The 6,794-nt window shown below is 38.7% G+C and overlaps 1 non-coding gene across 1 annotated transcript; it reads left to right on the forward strand.

The window, feature by feature from the left end:
* The first annotated feature begins 1,145 nt into the window (after positions 1-1,145).
* LOC141681794 (small nucleolar RNA R71) lies at positions 1,146-1,252 on the forward strand. Its single transcript, XR_012559223.1, has one exon. It is a non-coding gene; the product is annotated as a small nucleolar RNA R71 (small nucleolar RNA).
* Positions 1,253-6,794: the final 5,542 nt, after the last annotated feature.

Genomic DNA, 6,794 nt, shown 5'->3' on the forward strand with positions numbered 1-6,794 from the left:
GTCTCTAAGTCATCAAGCTTCACTTTCGGAGAGAGAATACCTTTCATAAACCTCGCATAGCTAGGCATCTGTTCAAGAGCTTCAGCGAAAAGTATGTTGATATGAAGTTTCTTGAACACCTCCAGAAACTTCTCAAACTGCTTATCCATCTTTTTCTTCTGCAGCCTCTTAGGAAAATGAGGTGGAGGATAGATCTGTTTCTCCCATGTATTACCCTCAGGAGGAGTGTGTTCGACAGTAGTCTTCCTTGGTTCCACATCTGCTTCCTTCTGCACTTCTTCTTCAGCCATAACTGCATTTTCTGAAACTTGAGATTTTTCAGGCTCTTCGTCTTGCTGAATTTGGGGGCTTGCGACCTTTCCCGACCTTAAGGTGATGACATTCACCTATTTTTCAACTTCCCACTTGCCTGGATTTGTTTCTATATTACTAGGAAGCGTTCCTGATGGTCGATTCAATAAGGCATTAGCAATTTGCCCTATTTGGTTCTCCAGATTCTGGATAGAAACAACCTGGCTTGGCATATAAGAGCCTGGTTTTTGCACATAAGCCGCAACTCCTCTAATTCAGATTTTTCATTCAAAGATAGACATGCACCAAGAGTTTGTTATTTTGGTGTAATTTGTTGCTGAAAACCAGGAGGGTTGAATAGCTTATTTCCAAACTGCTGGAATGGCTGTTGCATCGCATTCTGATTGTTGCTCCAGCTAAAGTTAGGATGATTCCAGTTGTCAGGATGATAAGTGTCTGGAACTGGTTGCTGCGATCTCTGAAAGTTGCTCACAAACTGAGCTGAGTCACTAGATATAGCGCATTGCTCCGTCGCATGCGAACCTGCACATAGCTCACAAACACTTATTATCTGATTAACACCATAGTTAGCCAGAGAATCGATCTTTATAGACAATGCCTTCAGTTGAGCAGTGATAGCCGTAGTTGTATCCACTTCAAGAACTCATGCTACCTTACCATGTGGATATCTCTGGGTTGGATATTGATATTCATTAGCAGCCATCAGTTCAATTAGATCATAAGCTTCCTCATAGCTCTTTGCCCATAATGCTCCGCCTGATATTACATCGAGCATGGATCTGGACTGTGCTCCCAAACCATTATGGAAGCAATTGATGATCATCCAATCAGGCATTCCATGATGGGGACACTTCCTAAACATCTCCTTGTAGTGCTCCCAAGCTTCACATAAAGATTCTCCCGTTTGCTGTGTAAATTGAGTAAGAGCATTCCTCATTGCAGCTGTCTTCGCCATAGGGAAAAATTTAGTAAGCAATTTCTGAGCAAGACCGTAAAAGAGATTACTAGTAAGAGCATTCCTTATTAAGAGCATTCCTCATTAATAGATTACTATTATCCTTGCATGCATTTTGGGTTATAAAAGAGTCCAAGGCTAAGACCGTAAATTCTAACCCCCACTAACTTGCAAGATTACCTCTTTAACCTTGCATGCATTTTTGTCACTACTAGCAAGAGGGACATTTATGTACATTCCTCATTCCACTACCTTTCTAATCAAATTAAAGAGACAAAAACCAAGCGACTGCCCTCATTTTCATCACACACCCACTCAAGCACCCTCTCCTCTTGTAACACCCCAGTCCCACATCGAGGAGATTTGGGACTTTTGTTTAGTTTATAAGGAAAAGTACTACTACTATGTGTACCAACAAATCATGATCTTTTGGGGGCCTGTGGTGGGCTTGTCGTAACCTAAGTTGGCTGCACTCGGGACAGTTACTTCGACTTATTTCGGACTCGGAATCGGGACTTGACCCGATTTTCGAAAAAGGCTCGGGATTTGACCCGGGTTGTCACATATGGTATCAGAGTCGACTCTCCAAAGCTTGATGCGTCAAGTTGCCGGAGGTGGGGACACGAAGGCTGGTGGTATTATCCCAAAATGACAAGAGGTCCGGAGGTGGGGACACAAAGCCAGCCGGTATTATCCCACAATGGCTAGAGAGGTACGATCTTGGTCCTATGGGCTATCTGTTCGGGCCTGACAAGGACGTCAGGAGTTTAAGTTGGGGAGTTTGTAACACCCCAGTCCCATATCGAGGAGATTTGGGACTTCTGTTTAGTTTATAAGGCAAAGTACTACTATGTGTACCAACAAATCATGATCTTTTGGGTGCCTGTGGTGGGCTTGTCGTAACCCAAGTTGGCTGTACTCGGGACAGTATGCTTCGACTTATTTCGGACTCGGAATCGGGACTTGACCCGGTTTTCGTAAAGACTCGGGATTTGACCCGGGTTGTCACACCTCTCCTCTCATCTCTCCCTCTCGGCCGAATTCACCCCCACCCCCCATTCTTGCCATTTTCTTTACTTTTTCTTCATCTTCTTTCACTTCTCAAGTTATTCAAGCCAAGAACTTCATCATTTAGTGGAGTAGCATCATTTTAAGGTGAGTTTTGTGTGTGCATGTTGGTAAAGCCGAAGTTGAGGCCTTGGTTCTTATGAACTCAAGGTTGTAACCATGGTGGCTTATAGAAATAAGCAAGATATGATCTTGGAGAGGTGTTACACTTCTATTTTATCAAGTATAATCTTGTTCATAAACATTTGGCAATGATTTCTTAAGAGCCGAATGTTTAGAGTATTGAACTTGGGTAGTTCTTTTTTTTTGACGAACAAGGAAAAACTTGGGTAGTTCTTAAAAAGAATGATCATGCATGTTTATTTTGAAAGTATTGTTCTTTTAAAAATGTTGTTTTATCAATTTTAAACTCTTGCATATCATTTTTCCTTCAAGATATATTAAGTTTAGTACTTGCATGTTGATTTTAGCACTTGCATTTGGATATAATACTTGCATGTCGATTTACAAGTGATTTTCAAAGTAGAAATCATACTTGTTGATTTTGTGCTTTGGTACTTGACTTGTATGAGATGCATGCTGTGGTTTTTGGTTATAAAATTCTAGATGAAGTTTTCCATGATGGTAAGTGATTATATTCAGTAGATATCAAGTGATTATTTTGATTATATAATTTGAATTTTTGCTTAAAGACTCAAAGACATGATATTGCTATTATAGTTGTTCTTTTAACCTCTTGATACTTGATTTTTGTGAGTTATATGCCATGTTTCCTTTGATAAAATGCTAGTTTAGATTATAAATGATAATATGAGCTTAAGTCAGTAGGTTTCATGAAGTTACCATGCATGTTTACTTCAAATTCTTGCTTAAATTGCTAAGTGTTGGCTTGTCTTGTGATGTGTTACCTTACTTGTTTTTATAAGTGATCTTCATGCTAAATAAATTTCAAATGAGCCTTAAATATTGATAGTCAGTAGGTATTAGTGTATGTTAGGACTTGCCTTGGTTGTCGATTGATATTTGGTTTTGGTGTAATGAAGGGAGTCAAGGTGGAAGGAGTCGCATTGATCTTAGTTGGGAAGATTTTTGTACTAGAAGTTTAGGTCATTTCAGGTGAGTTTTAGCAAGGCCTTGGTAGGCCTGAGCTCAAGGTGTTGGGACTTGGTTCACACTTGAGTCCAGTAGCTTTAGATTGCATAAAAACGTGCATTTGGTTAGGCACACACACACAAACCCGAGAGTAACTTAGAATAGGGAAGATTTGGGTAAACTTAACTTTTGGTTGATTATCATCATGTCATAGGTTAGGCCTTCATGGGGCCTTATTCTAAATAGATATAATGAAGTCATAGGAAATTAAAAAGCCATTAAAACCAGTAATTGAATTGGATAAATGAGTTTTAAGTTGGTAAAATTAAGGTAGTTTGGAAATCAGGGAAGGCAGTTTTGTGTCAACTTCCACTTAAGGCCTAGGGAGGCCTGAGTGAGGCCTTTGAGTCATTCTAACTTTGAGAGTAAGTTTAGAGTCTTAATAACTCTTGAGAGTTGGTTTGGAGTAAAGGCCCAAGGTGGAGATATCTTATTTCCACCAAAACACCTGAGAGCCACCATTAGAGTTGCCTTTGGAAACTTTAGAGAAATGCATTGCATATGTGTGTCTTTTAAGTGAGGCCTTGATGTCAAACCAATTGTTAAAGTTAGTTTAAAGTCATAAGAATCATAGGAGTCAGAATATAGCAAAGTCCCAAGGTAGAACTTCATATTTTTGCCAAGGCACACAATTGGTGCCAAGGTGTGCATTCGGTAAGTCAAATAGTATGCATTGCATTGGTGAGTCATTTGAAGTAAGGCATAAGTGTGCCTTACTAAATTTAGGTTGAGTTGAGGTCTGTAAAATGAGGATTAAGAGTATTGGTCATGATAATTATGTGTTAAATGGTTAATTGCTTAAGTGACTAAGGTAGAAAAATCTAAATGTGCTATTGCCATACCATTTCTTGCTATGTGTTATGTGATTTATGTGATGCATATATTACTTGCAATTAGTAAAATTTAAGTGTATATACATAGGTGTATATGTGTATATATATATATATTTATAGTATACGCGAAAGGGTAGTTAGCAAGAGTTGTAATGAGGATACTATTTATCATAGGTTCAAGTAGGAGGCCAGGAAAGGAACTCATAGACGATTCCATTCAAGTACTCAGTAAGCGTAGTCAGGCAAGTTAACTCTCCACTTACCTCTATAATTCTGTTTTTTGTGATTAAATAACCTGTGAATGTATGACTACAGTTTCAATAAGATTAATTAGTCCCTGACATCACCCAATGATAAAATCTTGAATTTAGTTAATCTCTTTCATACTTGAATTGATCCCTTTTCACCACATATTACTTCTTATCCATGTGAATACCCTACAATAGTCCCTTAATATATCATGTGAACCCTAAACCCCTCCTAAATTAGAATCATTTCTTTAGGAAACCCAAACACTAATAATATCCTCTCATTTGAACTTTGACAATACCAACCCTTGTTATCTTGTCCTTAATCAAGAACCCTTTGAAATGAAAATGAATTATTAAAAGGAATTGGATGGTGTGTTGTGATAAGACTGAGGCACCGGTCACTGTTAAACCTCAATAGCAGGGAGCCTGATGGTTTTATATGGCCAATGTGTGCCGAGGATCCTCAATAGTTGTGAATCACTTGTTATGTGGTTCGGAGCTTTGATGTGGACTGATCACCCCTCATTGCTCATAGCACTGTGAGATTTCCAATTTCCTTTCACTTATTAGAAATTTGATCTTTTATTTGAGATTTCATATTGTTGATTAATTTATGTTATCGTTTTATTGAGTATATGATGAAGTGTTATTCATTGCTTTTCACTTGCTGAGCGTTTTTCTCATTAATATTGTCATTGATATTATCCCTTCAGTGAAACCCGAAGATGGTTCGTTTCAAGCAAACCACGCGTAAGACTTCTGGGGACTCGGGGTATGCCTACCTTCAGATTTTAGAGCAGGTAGGGAACTAGTAGTTCCCTAAGGATTATAAACTTTGGGTTTAAAATTTGGTAGTAATTTGGCTTAAGATATTTTTGGTCTGTAATAATAAAGATGTTAGATGTTGTTCAAACTCATTCCTGTGTATTCGGGGATTGTGGTTAAGGGTTGTAGCTTTAATATTCTATCTTTTATAGTATTTTACTCAATTAACATTATACATATTTCTGCTAGTTAGTAGTGTGGGTCCGTCACAGGTTGGTATCAGAGCCACAGGATTGAGTCACTGAACAACATAGGATAAATTTAATATAAGATAAGAACTTAGAGGATAGGATGAAATTAGATCATTTGGGTTTTGGGACGTTAGAATCTATAGGTTTTCTGACCCTTTTATTTATAACTGCGTATATATATATAACTGTTTGACAGGCATCATCCTCATCGATTCCCGGATTCCCTTCTATTATGCCATTCCCTCTTTACGAGTAGATGGTATTGATGGTTGATTGAATGGAGGGCGAGAATGCGAATCTTCGACGTAGGGTGGACCAGCTGTACCGCGATAACTCGAACGATGAGCCCGAATGACCCCGACTGATAGCTAGGCTTGATGAGATCATCCAGATGGCTGAGGACCGATTGGAATTGATGATTCCACACCGTGAGAGAGAGTCAGATCACTCTTACCGCCATTGCTGACGACCGCCGAGTGATTAGCCTTCTTCGTGCCCCTGTTCCTTCACCACCATCCTCTTAGACTATCATACAGTCCACTTGTTTCCGGCATCGTTGTTGATTAGTACTTTGATTTCTATTTATAACTTGTACCCGGATTGTTTCGGGAAGACTTTATTCGCACTTTTCATTCGAACTAATGTTAAATTCGCACTTTTATTATCTCTATAATATTGCCATCTCATTACCATGCTATGTACTTTCTTAGATAGAATTTTGTTGTTGATCCCTTTAGAACTGGATCATGTTTAATCTTTCCCTAAGATATCCCTTGAATAAGACATCATTACTTGATATTTACCCTTATTATAACTTGTGTATGCAAAATTGAACTATGAATAAACCTTTCTTGTCTACATTCAGAATTATGCCTCCTCGTAGAGCCTGCAACATAAATACCGAGGATCATGAAGATCCACCACCCAACTAGGCTCAACTCATGCAAATACTTCACCAATAATCTGTTACCCTTACTCAACAACAACAACTCCTTCAGCAACAACTTCAACAACAACCATCTCCACCACCACCAACCCCTACAACTTTCAAATCATTTCAAGTTATGAAACCACCGGAGTTCCGTGGAACTCCAGACCCTGTAGAAACCTAATCTTGGCTTAAAGAGATGGAAAAAGCTTTCACGCTAGCTGCTATAAGTGAAGAAAAGAAGGTCGACTATGTGTCATATTTCCTGAAAGATGAAGC

The sequence above is a fragment of the Apium graveolens genome, chromosome 1 (assembly GCF_009905375.1).
Source record: "Apium graveolens cultivar Ventura chromosome 1, ASM990537v1, whole genome shotgun sequence".
Taxonomy (NCBI): Eukaryota; Viridiplantae; Streptophyta; class Magnoliopsida; order Apiales; family Apiaceae; genus Apium; species Apium graveolens.